Below are 16976 nucleotides of genomic sequence, written 5' to 3'. Positions count from 1 at the left end.
GTGTCAAACCTTCTGATTGTGACTGCATCACAGCTGGAGGAGTTATTGTACCTGTAAGTGCTTTGATGGTGTAGATGGTTGCAGAATACATTCTAAGGTTAAAAAGCATGTCAAAGTGATTGATATTCTTACATGTATGTTCAGTATGCTGTCATTAGGAATGGTTTTATCAATATGTTATTTTACTTTTTCACAGGCGGGCACCACAAAATTGATAGATCAGTGCAACAAGTGTACATGCTACAACAATAGGCTGGTATGCATGAATTTGTGCACAACCACCATAATGAAGACAACAACAGTGGTGACAGCCTCCACACCAGGAACCACATCTGTTCCCGAGTGGACCACTAGGGCAACAGCTACAACTGCGCCAGAATAGACACAGGTTGAGACAACAAAGGCTACACGCAAAGTGACAACAGAGGGTACAACAACTAGGCCTGAGGTCACTGAGCCAGAGAGGACCTACCCTGAGACCACCAGGCCTGAGGTTACTGAGCCAGAGAAGACCTACCCTGAGACCACCAGGCCAGAGGTTACCGAGCCAGAGAAGACCTACCCTGAGACCACCAGGCCAGAGGTTACTGAGCCAGAGAAGACCTACCCTGAGACCACCAGGCCTGAGGTTACTGAGCCAGAGAGGACCTACCCTGAGACCACTAGGCCAGAGGTTACTGAGCCAGAGAGGACCTATCCTGAGACCACCAGGCCAGAGGTTACTGAGCCAGAGAAGACCTACCCTGAGACCACCAGGCCAGAGGGCACAACTCCTGAGCAAACCTATCCAGAGACAACCACATATCGCACACCTCGTAAGGTTACAACACCAGGCAAGAAAATTTCTTTTAATTACTGATTGACATGATTGGGTACTTTAAAGGTAGTTTACAAATGCAGAGAGTTCTTGATCAGGGGTGGTTAGTGGAATGTAATAGTTTTTGGAAAAGTACTGTCAACAATAATGACAATAATCCATATACCAATTAAGACTTACAGTAAAATGGAAGCTAACCTGTGTTGGTCCTAATCATATTACAATGCTTAACTTTATGCCAACACAAAGGCATACACAAATCAAAATGTCAGCAACCACCTTTTTCAGCCCAATCGTTAGGATCAATATCAGATGATAGTTTGGCATTTTACCAATTAATACTTTACAAATTGTTTCAATACAGGAACAACAACAGGCACAACCCAGGTGATGACCACTAGGCCAGAGGTCACTGAACCAGAGAGGACCTACCCAGAAACAACCAGGCCAGAGAAGACCTACCCTGAGACCACCAAGCCTCAATGGAGTACAACACCAACATACACTTCAGTCACAAGTTAGTTTTTCCTTGCCTTACAAAATTATGGGGATGTCCTTATGTTAACATTATCACCTGCTGCAATGTCCTGGGGTAGATTGAAGCATTGCTGTTACTGTTATGTTTTTAGATTGACCAGTAAGTCTGACTAACTTGATATACACAATAGAATTTTCAGTAGTTTTTGTGTTTCAGACAAAAGCAGACTAAACATATCACCTAAATTCCTTTCCCTGTTCAGCTGAGTGTGTAAAGAAGGTGTATGGCTGCTCCTTCAAGTGCCACGAGACCTGTCACTGTTACCGTCACAAGATCACCCAATGTGACAGAGATGATCCTAAAGCATGCGTGCCCACGTGTGGCAGGTGTCCATCTTGCCCACCAGGCTACATCAGGAAGGATCTCTACACATGCGTGAAGCCAACAGACTGTGATTGCATTACTGAAGATGGTGTTGTCGTTCCTGTATGTTATCATTTTCCTTATGTCTGTATTGGTATCAATCTGTACATAATAGAGATATTAATCTGTTAGAACTTCTGAAAGTTGCCTTTCTGATGGAGGCTAAAAACTGAATTTCTGAATGTCTCACTCCTCAAATATTTGGGTGAATATGAATTAAGGTCCTCCATATCTTTCAACAAGCATTGGGTAATTTGTTTCTCCCTGGGTAAACCTTCACAAAAAAGATAATTAGCATTGAATTTAGTTTTTCAAGGATAGGTGTAGCAGGCTGTAGAGAAGAGAAAAAATCATGAAACTTGTTCCTCAAAATGCAGGAAATAGCTAGTGCCTGGGAGGGGTTTATATTTGGACATTTCCTGGGCGAAGATGACAGACCACCAAGTACATTGTATGCAACCCAGTGAGTGCTTACGCGTGTGGCTATCGTCATGCTATGTTGGCTATCTGTGCCTGACCCCTCCCTGTGAATATTCCTGGAGACTATCCTGTGAATGATATTTTTGGCGACTAAATTTTGCCATTACACATTACAAGTAAACGATATGATGATGATTTTATATTGAATTTTATATTAATATTCTTAAGGCTGGAGAAGTCAAAGTGATCAACGAGTGTAAGGAGTGTAGATGCTACAACAACAGGCTGGTGTGCACAGACAAATGTACCACAACAACAACTGTAAGCACTGTTACCAGTACTCTCCCAGAGACTACAGTAACAACTGTTAGATCCACAACAACACCAGCAAGAACGTATCCGGAGGTTACCACAAAACCAGAGCGGAAGGTCACTACTGAAGGTACTAACGTTATAACAAACCATCCCATTTTGAGATGAATATAAAATCACCCTCCAGGTCATCCCAATGCTTTTGCAGTCCTATGTGGTGTATATAGGATAAAGGTTGCAATTATGTTTACCTTATAGCTGTTTACAGATGCAACATCATTTCCCAGCTGTATACAAAGTGTCTGGTTGTTGTCATGTTTTCAACATAAAAGACTCATAAAAGACATAACAACTGTACATGCATGACATTAATTTTTTTTAATTTCATTTATTTCTTGAACTAATAATGTCACTACAATATTATATTGCCAGAAAAATGATAAGGACAACCTGAATGCTTTGCTATATTCCATGCTAAATACATTCTTTTTCATCCAGAAATTAAATTCACAATTTTCATTCTAAAACACTTCAGTAACAACAATGACAACTGTTACATCAACTGTACCAGAGAAGACCTACCCTGAGACCACCAGGCCTGAGGTTACTGAGCCAGAGAGGACCTACCCTGAGACCACCAGGCCTGAGGTTACTGAGCCAGAGAAGACCTACCCTGAGACCACCAGGCCTGAGGTCACTGAGCCAGAGAAGACCTACCCTGAGACCACAAAGCCTGAGATTACTGAGCCAGAGAAGACCTATCCTGAGACCACACGTCCAGAGGTTACTGAGCCAGAGAAGACCTACCCTGAGACCACACGTCCAGAGGTTACTGAGCCAGAGAAGACCTACCCTGAGACCACCAAGCCTGAGGTTACTGAGCCAGAGAAGACCTACCCTGAGACGACCAGGCCAGAGGGCACAACTCCTGAGCAAACCTATCCAGAGACAACCACATATCGCACACCCCGTAAGGTTACAACACCAGGTAAAAAAGCTAAATGATATCTTTTGGTACTGAGGTGCTGTTTTTTACTTGATTTCCTCTAGGATCAGCTGATATGTAAAAAATACAGATGCACAGAACTTGTACATAACTTGTTTTGACAAGTTATGTACATGAGTGCTCCTGAGAAGAATCAACAGAAAATGAGACAGCTACAAGGGGACATCTTAGGTCAAAGATTACCCAAAACATTGTGTGGAGATTCTGACTGAAATCTTGATAATATATAACTGTTACATGTATGCCACCCAAACAATGCATGACAGTGTTCATAACTGCTAAAACACAATACATTTTAGGAACAACTCAAGTTACAACAACCAGGCCTGAGGTTACAGAGCCAGAGAAGACCTATCCTGAGACCACTAAGCCTGAGGTTACTGAGCCAGAGAAGACCTACCCTGAGACCACCAGACCAGAGGTTACTGAGCCAGAGACAACCTACCCTGAGACTACCAGTCCTGAATGGACAACAACACCAACATACACATCTGTCACAAGTGAGTTCATGATGAAGTAGAATATGATTAGGAACAGTTTCTGCAATCTGGCAACATTAAGTGATGTAAGATGCTTATATTATGTAACATGCATTGGCATAATACCGGTAGTAAGACTTATACCGGTAGATTAAAAATACTGGAACTTAAAGAGATCTACACATGCAACAATAGTTATTTCTGAGCTGTGCACACTTCAGACATCTAGGTGTCCAATACATCATTTACAAAGCATTGATAACAATGCATTCGAAGACAACAAGGCCAAAAGTTTTCAGTATCTTTTTCGGGGTAGGCAGCTCGTCGTGGGACGAACACACTGTCACATTCATTGCCAAATTTATAGATCATAATTACACATGCTCACGGCACAAGACGAAAATGATTCAACAACAATCTTGAATTTCTGTTGGTGACCTACAACTCATGTAAAAGTGTGAAGAACCGTTGCATAATAGCCCGGATCTACGACTGAATGGGCAAAATTGAACGTACGCAGCCATTTTCCCGCCATTTTTATATCTACGCTAGCAGTAAAGTGTTACGTCATAGCGGTTGTGACGGACAGAAGTTGAATGAAAATTCTTGACAGTATACGTCCGTTTTCTCATGACATTTTGTATGCTCATGCAGGTTTATGTTTTATGCATTTAGTGACAGAAAAGGAAGGAACATCAGAGGATGTATAAATGTACATAGCGGCAGTTAGTTGTGTCGTGTTTCTTCCTACCGGTATTTTTTACCCCCTCCCAACCACGCGCCCGTTTGCCGTGTAATTCCGCGGCGTGTTACAATTACAATATTACGCTTTTAGCAGGACAAGAGTGGCAGAAAAGTTACACAGAAGAAGTGGCAAGGGTAACCTATAACAGCAACATGTAACTGGAGAAAATGATGCGTTGACAATTTGTCAAATCAGTATGGCTAGAAAAATCGTCGTAAACGTACCGGTATTATGATAATAGATGTTAGTGATAGTTTGATCAAATACAACTAGTTTACAATAAAGAAAATGTCTTGAAAGTTAATATGAGTATCTTAATATCATAGATTTTAAAGAGGCTCATGTTTGAACAATTGTCATATATTTTGTGCAGCTGAGTGTCAGAAGAAGGTGTATGGCTGCTCATTCAGATGTGAGGAGACCTGCCACTGCTACCGTCACAAGATTACACAGTGTGACATGGACGATCCTAAAGCATGCGTGCCTACATGTGGCGAGTGCCCAAGATGCCCACCAGGCTACATCAGGAAGGACCTGTACAAATGTGTCAAACCTACTGATTGTGACTGCATCACTGCTGGAGGAGTTATTGTACCTGTAAGTGCTTTGATGGTGTAGATGGTTGCAGAATACATTCTAAGGTTAAAAAGCATGTCAAAGTGATTGATATTCTTACATGTATGTTCAGTATGCTGTCATTAGGAATGGTTTTATCAATAGTCGTTATGTTGATATTCATTTGACAAGTGGTATTTTACTTTTTCACAGGCGGGCACCACAAAATTGATAGATCAGTGCAACAAGTGTACATGCTACAACAATAGGCTGGTATGCATGAATTTGTGCACAACCACCATAATGAAGACAACAACAGTGGTGACAGCCTCCACACCAGGAACCACATCTGTTCCCGGGTGGACCACTAGGCCAACAGCTACAACTACACCAGAAAAGACACAGGTTGAGACAACAAAGCCAACACGCAAAGTAACAACAGAGGGTACAACAACTAGGCCTGAGGTCACTGAGCCAGAGAGGACCTACCCAGAGACCACCAGGCCAGAGGTTACTGAACCAGAGAGGACCTACCCTGAGACCACCAGGCCTGAGGTTACTGAGCCAGAGAGGACCTACCCTGAGACCACCAGGCCAGAGGTTACTGAACCAGAGAAGACCTACCCTGAGACCACCAGGCCAGAGGTTACTGAGCCAGAGAAGACCTACCCTGAGACCACCAGGCCAGAGGTTACTGAGCCAGAGAAGACCTACCCTGAGACCACCAAGCCTGAGGTTACTGAGCCAGAAAAGACCTACCCTGAGACCACCAAGCCTGAGGTTACTGAGCCAGAGAAGACCTACCCAGAGACCACTAAGCCTGAGGTTACTGAGCCAGAGAAGACCTACCCTGAGACCACCAGGCCTGAGGGCACAACTCCTGAGCAAACCAATCCAGAGACAACTACATATCGCACACCTCGTAAGGTTACAACTCCAGGTAAGAAAACCAACTTGATAACCGTATGATTTAAATCAGACCTCTTTTTTGGGCATGAAGTAGTTTTGAAAAATATCATCTTAAGATGAGCATGCAAAGGAAGAATTAAGACATTATTTGAGAATTGGTCAGGATTCATATTTATTTATAAACATTCATTGAAGGTATCTCTTTGAAGTTGACATTTGTTTGAATTGGTATTACTCACCCACGTGCACTCAAAATCCTCTTCTGGGCCTAGTGGTCCTTGAGGTGACAGGAGTATACTAATGAAAAATTGCCAGTACTTATGGTAACTAGTACTACTGTGAGTTAATTTCCACTAATTGACAATTATCACAATACAGGGACAACAACAGGCACAACTCAGGTGCAGACAACAAGGCCAGAGGTTACTGAACCAGAGAAGACCTACCCTGAGACCACCAGGCCTGAGGTTACTGAACCAGAGAAGACCTACCCTGAGACCACCAGGCCTGAGGTTACTGAGCCAGAGAAGACCTACCCTGAGACCACCAAGCCAGAGGTTACTGAGCCAGAGAAGACCTACCCAGAGACTACCAGGCCTGAGGTTACTGAGCCAGAGAAGACCTACCCAGAGACCACCAGGCCTGAGGTTACAGAGCCAGAGAAGACCTACCCTGAGCTTACAACAAGACCTACCTATACCACTGTCACAAGTAAGTTATCCAAACAGTGCCAGGAAAACTGATTAGAAACCTCTTCTGTGGCTTGCTTCAACAATATTACGAAGATGTGACAAACATTCATTCATCTTCAGGTACCTTAGGACTGATGCACATGCATGCTATTTGAGCACTGAGCATCATTTTTTACTATCAATGATAGAAGCAAGATTTATTCATTACACAATTTTTTTGTATTCTTAGCTGAATGCAGAAAGAGGATTTATGGTTGCTCCTTCAAGTGCCGTGAGACCTGTCACTGTTATCGCCACAAGATTACTCAATGTGACAGAAATGATCCTAATGCTTGTGTGCCAACGTGCGGTGAGTGTCCAACATGCCCACCTGGCTACATCAGAAAGGATCTCTACACATGTGTGAAACCTACACAATGTGACTGTATCACAGACGAAGGAATCATTGTGCCGGTATGTCTCTCTTCTTGTTTTCATCACTTTCATAAAAGCCATGATATCCTGAAATTTATGCAACTCTCTCAACTGACATTGCATTAGACTATCACTGTAATCAAATCTTGTTTGTTTCCAGGCTGGTACAACAGTAAAGGTCACTCAGTGTAAGATGTGTACTTGCTACGAAAACAAGCTCACCTGCTCAAACTTGTGCACAACATCTTCCACAACGATATCGACAACAAGGTCAACAGCTATCACAACAGGTGAGACAACCAAGCCTACCAGAAAGGTAACCACTCCGACTGTGGCTGAAACCACACGTCCAGAGGTTACTGAGCCAGAGAGAACCTACCCTGAGACCACCAGGCCAGAGGTTACTGAGCCAGAAAAGACCTACCCTGAGACCACCAGGCCAGAGGTTACTGAGCCAGAAAAGACCTACCCTGAGACCACCAGGCCAGAGGTTACTGAGCCAGAGAAGACCTACCCTGAGACCACTAAGCCAGAGGTTACTGAGCCAGAGAAGACCTACCCTGAGACCACCAAGCCTGAGGTTACTGAGCCAGAGAGGACCTACCCTGAGACCACCAGGCCAGAGGTTACTGAGCCAGAAAAGACCTACCCTGAGACCACACGTCCAGAGGTTACTGAGCCAGAGAAGACCTACCCTGAGACCACCAGGCCAGAGGTTACTGAGCCAGAGAAGACCTACCCTGAGACCACACGTCCAGAGGTTACTGAGCCAGAGAAGACCTACCCCGAGACAACCAAGCCAGAAACCTACACTACTGTCCTGACAACTACATACAAAACACCAAGGAAGGTGACAACACCATCCTCCACTACCAGGCCTGAGGTTACTGAGCCAGAGAAGACCTACCCTGAGACCACACGTCCAGAGGTTACAGAGCCAGAGAAGACCTACCCTGAAACCACCAAGCCAGAGGTTACAGAGCCAGAGAAGACCTACCCTGAGACAACAAAGCCAGAGTGGTCTACAGTCCCTGAGACAACAAGGCCATGGTTCACAACAGAAATGACAAGTACGTTGGGTCTAATAATTGTTTTCTTAAAGTTGAATGGAAAATGATTATCAGATGTTCTTATGAAATTTCCATCCTGAAGCAGTTCATCTATTAATTGAAAAACTGAAATATTTCACAGGTGATGTGAAGACAGATGATATACACAATTTATTCAATGTAAGGGGAAAATCCCTAAGCTCTATTTACCCAATACTGTAACAGTGAAAACTGTTATCGCCACACATTAATGTCCTCTCCTTTGGACTGTTACCCTTTTCAGTCACATGCAAGTGGTTGATTGACAGGAGCTGCTGTTACTAGTGTTGGCAGGGTCACTGGCCACTAAGCCAAGCAAGCCAAGTAATTCTGATTTTGAATGAAGCATAATTATATATTACAGTATGTATTTGCCCTACTGTTCATTCAATAATGTATCCTTCTTTTTTTTTTCTACAGCCCAGTGTAAGAAGAGGGTATATGGCTGTGCATTCCGTTGTGAAGAGACCTGTCATTGCTACAGGTAGGTGTCTCATACACTGTATACAGGTCTACTACTAAGTCCTTGATTTGATACTGGTATATTTTTTATGATAATGAAAAAGAATGTTACTGCTAAACATTAAATATTCTTGAAGACCCTTCAAGGGAAAAGTAAGACGACAGTGAAGTGTTTTGTTCACAATGTAAAATGAAATATGCCATTTAATTGAACTAAGATGTATACATTCACCTCCACTGCAGGTTCAAGATAACCCAGTGTGTGTATGGTGATAGGAGCTCATGTGTTCCAACATGTGGTCCTTGCCCAGCTTGCCCACCTGGATATGTCCGTAAAGACAGGGATCACTGTGTGAAGCCAACAACATGTCCATGTGTTACAGCAGATGGAACTGTTATACCTGTACGTTGAGTGCAGTCACTCATTATTGTACATGTAGTAACCAGTAGTCTTGACAGCTCGCTTTCTGTCTACAGTGTTGCATTTTAGTAGCAGGTAACTGATACAAGCATTTCTCACTGAGTATGTCTGGTCAGTTTTGGCCCCTAGATACGCAGCTGGTAATTTGCATAAAATATGATGTACGATTTTTGGCATGACAGCCAAAGATACAAAGAATCATCCATATGTAAGCCACTACACTCTTGAAATGACTAGTAATCCTTTTTTTGAACCCCTGATGTGCAGGAAAGATGAAAAAGAAACCTGTCATGATCACTTATTTTAGTATACTAAAATTACAGTTGAATGAGAAACTCTCTTGATTGTTTCATGTCAGCAACTTCTCACAATCTTCTTATACCTTTTCTTAGGCTGGAGAGAAGAAGCAAATAGACTCCTGTAACATATGTGAGTGCCACAACAACCAACTTAAATGCAAGAATTTCTGCACCACAACAACACCAGTTGTTGTCAGCACAACTGTCACCAAACCACAAACTACTACAACACCAGAGACAGAGACAACCACCTATCGTACACCAAGGAAGGTAACAACACCTGGTACTACCACACGTCCTGAGGAGTACACAACAGTACCTGAGACATGGACCACCAAACCAGAGACACAGACTACAAAGCCTGAAACATGGACCACCAAGCCTGAGACTTGGACCACCAAGCCTGAGAGCTGGACCACAAGTAAGTTACTGATATCTTAGATAGATAAATTTTTAACATGCATTCAAACCACTTTTTTTTTCAAAGATGAAATGATGTACATTATACATTGCATCTTAATTTACTTAGAAGTTTGGTAAAACTGGAGCAATGCATCCAGAAAGTATGCCAAATATTGGGGTTTGAAAAATGTTTTCTTTTTCAGCTGAATGTGCAGAGAGGGTCTACAGGTGCTCCTTCAAGTGTGATGAAGTGTGCCACTGTTACCGGACCAAGATCACCCAGTGTGCATATGGAGATCCTAAGGCCTGTGTACCAACATGTGGGGAGTGTCCACCCTGCCCTGCTGGGTATGTAAGGATGGACAGGGACAGGTGTATCAAGCCAGCAGAATGTGACTGCAGGACAGAAGAAGGAGTCATTGTACCGGTATGTTTCCCTCCATTTTTTTAGATTCTTGATATGCTATTCATAAAAATCATTTGTCAGTATCATCTTATAAGCTGATGTTCTGCCCCCTTATGAAATATATAATGGAAATTAGAAAGTCAATATTTATTCCATACCCGGTGTATACCGAATTTGTTGAAAAATACTAGTACTCAGCTTACTTTGATAGAAGGTATCCTGTTTACATTTTACGTATTTTAGATAGATTTCAATGGAAATAACTTATCTCTTGGGTACTTCCTAGGCTGGCAGCACTAAGCAGATAGATGAATGCACAATGTGTACTTGCTACAACAACAAGCTAACCTGCTCACACCTGTGCACAACCTCAACCATCACAACAACTCCACTTGTTGAGACAACAGGAACCATTACCACAACCAAGCCTGAGATCTATACCACCAAGCCAGAGACAACAACATACAAAACACCCAGGAAGGTTACAACTCCCTCTTCTACAACAACTCCAGAGACCACCAGGCCAGAGAGCACCTACCCTGAGACCACCAGGTCAGAGAGCACCTACCCTGAGACCACCAGGCCAGAGAGCACCTACCCTGAGACCACCAGGCCAGAGAGCACCTACCCTGAGACCACCAGGCCAGAGAGTACCTACCCTGAGACCACCAGGCCAGAGAGCACTTACCCTGAGACCACCAGGCCAGAGAGCACCTACCCTGAGACCACCAGGCCAGAGAGCACCTACCCTGAGACCACCAGGCCAGAGAGCACCTACCCTGAGACCACCAGGCCAGAGAGCACCTACCCTGAGACCACCAGGCCAGAGAGCACCTACCCTGAGACCACCAGGCCAGAGAAGACCTACCCTGAGACCACCAGGCCAGAGAGCACCTACCCTGAGACCACCAGGCCAGAGAGTACCTACCCTGAGACCACCAGGCCAGAGAGCACCTACCCTGAGACCACCAGGCCAGAGAAGACCTATCCTGAGACAACCAGGCCAGAGAAGACCTATCCTGAGACCACAAGGCCAGAGAAGACCTACCCTGAGACTACCAGGCCAGAGAAGACATATCCTGAGACCACCAGGCCAGAGAAGACCTATCCTGAAACAACCAGGCCAGAGAAGACCTACCCTGAGACTACAAGGCCAGAGAAGACCTACCCTGAGACTACAAGGCCAGAGAGGACCTACCCTGAGACCACCAGGCCTGAAACCTACCCTACAGTTCTTACAACAACATATAAAACACCAAGGAAGGTCACAACACCATCCTCTACTACTACATCTGAGACATACACCACCACACCTGAGACCTACACAACCAAGCCTGAGACCTACACGACCAAGCCAGAGGTGTATACAACTACACCTGAGGAATATACAACTTTGCCAACTACTTACACAACAGTAACAAGTATGTGATAAATACCTGTTACTACATGTTATTAATTGTACTGTATTGTGGTATTATTCAAAGATGATCATTTGAATCGTTTTTAGTGTGTATGTAGATGATGTTCAGCACCAAGGACAGGGTTATTAGTATGTAAGTGATGTTCAACACAGAGGACAGGGGATGTTCAACACAGAGGACAGGGTTATTAGTGTGTAAATGATGTTCAGCACCAAGGACAGGATTGTGTGTTGGTTGATGACATACAGCTTTACAGATAGGTGCCTTAAGTATTCGATTGTATTGTGTTGCAGCTGAATGTCAGAAGAGGGTGTATGGCTGCTCCTTCAAGTGTGAGGAGACGTGCCACTGCTACAGGTACAAGATCACCCAGTGCCAGCGCGACGACCCTAAAGCCTGTGTGCCCACATGTGGGGAATGTCCACAATGTCCTAAAGGCTACATCAGGAAGGACCTCTACCACTGTGTGAAACCTACAAAGTGTGACTGTATCACTGAAGATGGTGTCATCATTCCTGTAAGTTGTATCTGATACAGGATGATGGTGGTCATATATTTGCTGAAAAGAGATTATCAACAGGGTTGTCTATGACTGAGCTTGCCTTATTACATCTCAAAATAAAATTCTATCCATATCCCAGGTTTCTTTCCTCGGCAATGGTATACACATATAACTTGTATACACGTATGAAATATACACATGTATCAAGTTCAGTGAGGTGGCCTTGTCTTTGAACTTCACACAGAAACATCAGGTACAAGTAGAAACATAACATTTTGCAATGTGTTTCAGGCCGGGACATCTGTTAAGGTGGGCAACTGCAAGGTTTGCACATGCTACAACAACAGGCTGTCCTGTTCCAACCTCTGTTCAACTGAACAGGAAACTACTGTAACAACCAATGTGTACACTACCAAGCCAGAAACTGACACTACAGTGATAACAACGACATACAAAACACCAAGAAAGGTGACAACTCCATCCTCTACCACAACAACTCAAACATATACCACCAGGCCAGAGGTTACTGAGCCAGAGAAGACCTACCCAGAGACCACCAGGCCAGAGGTTACTGAGCCAGAGAAGACCTACCCTGAGACCACCAGGCCAGAGGTTACTGAGCCAGAGAAGACCTACCCAGAGACCACCAGACCTGAGGTTACTGAGCCAGAGAAGACCTACCCAGAGACCACCAGGCCTGAGGTTACTGAGCCAGAGAAGACTTACCCTGAGACCACTAGGCCAGAGGTTACTGAGCCAGAGAAGACCTACCCAGAGACCACCAGGCCTGAGGTTACTGAACCAGAGAGGACCTACCCTGAGACCACCAGGCCTGAGGTTACTGAGCCAGAGAAGACCTACCCTGAGACCACCAGGCCTGAGGTTACTGAGCCAGAGAAGACCTACCCTGAGACCACTAGGCCAGAGGTTACTGAGCCAGAGAAGACCTACCCTGAGACCACTAGGCCAGAGGTTACTGAGCCAGAGAAGACCTACCCTGAGACCACCAAGCCTGAGGTTACTGAGCCAGAGAAGACCTACCCAGAGACCACCAGGCCTGAGGTTACTGAACCAGAGAGGACCTACCCTGAGACCACCAGGCCTGAGGTTACTGAGCCAGAGAAGACCTACCCTGAGACCACCAGGCCTGAGGTTACTGAGCCAGAGAAGACCTACCCTGAGACCACTAGGCCAGAGGTTACTGAGCCAGAGAAGACCTACCCTGAGACCACTAGGCCAGAGGTTACTGAGCCAGAGAAGACCTACCCTGAGACCACCAAGCCTGAGGTTACTGAGCCAGAGAAGACCTACCCTGAGACCACCAGGCCAGAGGGCACAACTCCTGAGCAAACCTATCCAGAGACAACCACATATCGCACACCTCGTAAGGTTACAACACCAGGTAAAAAAATGGATGATATCTTTTAGTAATAATTTTTTTTTCTTGCTTTCTTCTTGGATCAGCTGATATGTAAATACAGATGCACAGAGCATGTACATAACTTGTTTTGATGAAAAATATCATCTTGATATATGATATGAGTGCTCCTGAGAGGAATAAACAGAAAATTAGAAATTTAAAACATTTGTTGTCTGGATGCCACAAAGTTTCCAAGAGACAGCTACTAGGGGAAATCTTTGCCTAGAGATCACCAAAACATTGTGCGTAAATTCTGACAGAGGCTTATTTGTGTTACCCAACCAGTACTAAAATAAAATACGTTTTAGGGACAACAACCAGGCCAGAGGTTACAGAGCCAGAGAAGACCTACCCAGAGACTACCAGGCCTGAGGTTACTGAGCCAGAGAAGACCTACCCTGAAACCACAAAGCCTGAGGTCACTGAGCCAGAGAAGACCTATCCTGAGACCACAACATCAGAATGGACTTCTACTATTCCAGAGACAACAAGGCCTTGGTTTACAACAGAGTTGACCAGTGAGTATCCAACTTTAAGTTTCTTTTAGTTGCTCAAACAAATTGCAGATTTAGTCATGGTCAGTTAATTTTCATTAGATGATGACCAGCTAACATGTACTTCAGCTCACAATAACCTAAATTACTCTCATATTTTCAAAGCCACCTGTAAAAAGAGGGTGTATGGCTGTGCCTTCCGGTGTGAGGAGACCTGCCACTGCTACAGGTACAAGATTACACAGTGTATGTACGGAGACAGGAGTTCTTGTGTCCCAACATGTGGGCCATGCCCAGCTTGCCCACCAGGATATGTCCGCAAGGATCAGGACCACTGTGTGAAGCCTACAGAGTGTGGCTGCATCACTCCTGATGGACAGATAGTTCCTGTAAGTACTAACTTGAATATGAAATTTAGTCAGGTGTGTGCATACTACATTGGCATTGTGTATGTGTGTTTACACATCTGTGTGTGTACAAAACTATCTGTGTGCATGTCAGTGTGCTTTACATTCATAAATTTGATATGAACGAGGGGAATACATGGAAAAACTATGTTAGAAAATATGAAATTTACAAGAATGTGAGTGGAAATTTATGAGTTAAACTACAGTTCTTCTGCAATTTGCTTGCAAAATTAATCGTGATTGATGAGCAACATCAAGTACTTGTGAGCTGTTACAGATATTTTGATTTTTTTGTTTCAGGCAAACACAAAGAAGTATGTTGATAGATGCACTATCTGCGAATGCAAGGACAACAAGATGACCTGTCAGAATTTGTGCACAACAACAGCAAAAACATCAACTGTTGTAAGCACTACACAGGTTACCACTGTAAGAAAGGAGACAACAACTCCAGAAACTGTGGTTACTACAAGGCCTGAGACATACACCACCAGGCCTGAGACATACACCACCAGGCCTGAGACATACACCACCAGACCTGAGACATACACTACCAAGCCTGAGACATACACCACCAAGCCTGAGACATACACCACCAGACCTGAGACATACACTACCAAGCCTGAGACATACACCACAAATCCAGAGACATATACCACCAGGCCTGAGACATACACCACAAGGCCTGAGACTTACACCACCAGGCCTGAGACATACACCACCAAGCCTGAGACCTACACCACCAAGCCTGAGACATACACAACTGTAGTCACAACAACTTTCAAGACACCAAGGAAGGTTACAACACCCGGCACAACTACACGGCCTGAGACATACACCACCAGGCCTGAGACATACACCACCAAGCCAGAGACATATACCACCAAACCTGAGACATACACCACCAGACCTGAGACATACACTACCAAGCCTGAGACATACACCACAAAGCCTGAGACATATACCACCAGGCCTGAGACATACACCACCAGGCCTGAGACATACACCACCAGGCCTGAGACATACACCACCAGGCCTGAGACATACACCACCAGGCCTGAGACATACACCACCAGGCCTGAGACATACACCACCAGGCCTGAGACATACACCACCAGGCCTGAGACATACACCACCAGGCCTGAGACATACACCACCAGGCCTGAGACATACACTACAGTTCTTACAACAACGTATAAAACACCAAGGAAGGTTACAACACCTTCTTCTACAACACGCCCTGAGACCTACACCACCAGGCCTGAGACCTACACCACCAAACCTGAGACCTACACCACTAGGCCTGAGACATATACCACTAGGCCTGAGACATACACAACAAAGCCTGAGACATACACTACTAAGCCAGAAACAGAAACAACAGTGCCTGAATCTACTACTCTGCCATGGGTAACAACAGCTGTTACAAGTGAGTACCTTATGATTCATTAAAACCGCAAATAATTACTGTGTATTGGACAGGTACACTCATTCATAGTGTGGAGATATACACTAATGAAATTGTGTGTAGTTTACAAAGAAATTGTTCAATTCCCCAAAATATCACTAAAAAAATTGCAAGCCTTACATCAATTTTTATCATTGATAGGATTATCTGAGCTAGCTTGATTTGAAGGGTATTATTTTCTTTCATTGCTTATGTTTTTGAAAATTATGAGTCACTGTGGAGCGTGTTTTTTTTACAGCGGAGTGTAAGCAGAGGGTGTATGGCTGCTCTTTCCGTTGTGAGGAGACCTGCCACTGCTACAGGTTCAAGATCACACAGTGTGTGTATGGTGACAGGAGTTCCTGTGTGCCTACATGTGGAGAATGTCCACCATGTCCCAAGGGATACATCAGGAAGGATCGTGACCACTGTGTCAAACCAACCCAGTGTGACTGCATTACTGCCAATGGTGTCATTGTACCGGTTAGTATCTGAATCATATTTAAATTTTAAGATTTATCTTTCATTGCATGATGAAGGGGAATAAGCCATAAATTTATTACGTCTGCAACACATTTGGTGTGTCGATTTTGTGATGTACCATAATGCCAATGTCTGGATGAGGCTTGACATTATAGTAAAATTATATGTCACCACATGGCCAGCATTTGCACTTTTATCAAAGTGTCCAGCAGAATGACTTTTGTATGAATAAAGAGACTCTGTTTTTCACAACCCTTGCTTTATTCACACTGAGGGTTTTGAAAAAAAGAGTCAATTTATGCAGTGATGTACAAACCTGATGAAACTTTTCACAGATGATTTTTTAAATATTTGATAGGTTTGTCTTGTGTATGAGTCATAGTATTACAAACTTATAGAATTGTAAGTGGAAAGAATGCAGAGTTGAAGTGAACCTTTGATCTGCACTGTATAACAAACTTCTCCCTGCTGCAT

This window comes from Branchiostoma floridae, chromosome 2 (assembly GCF_000003815.2).
Source record: "Branchiostoma floridae strain S238N-H82 chromosome 2, Bfl_VNyyK, whole genome shotgun sequence".
Classification (NCBI taxonomy): domain Eukaryota; kingdom Metazoa; phylum Chordata; class Leptocardii; order Amphioxiformes; family Branchiostomatidae; genus Branchiostoma; species Branchiostoma floridae.
Note: the sequence above shows the minus strand (reverse complement) of the source record.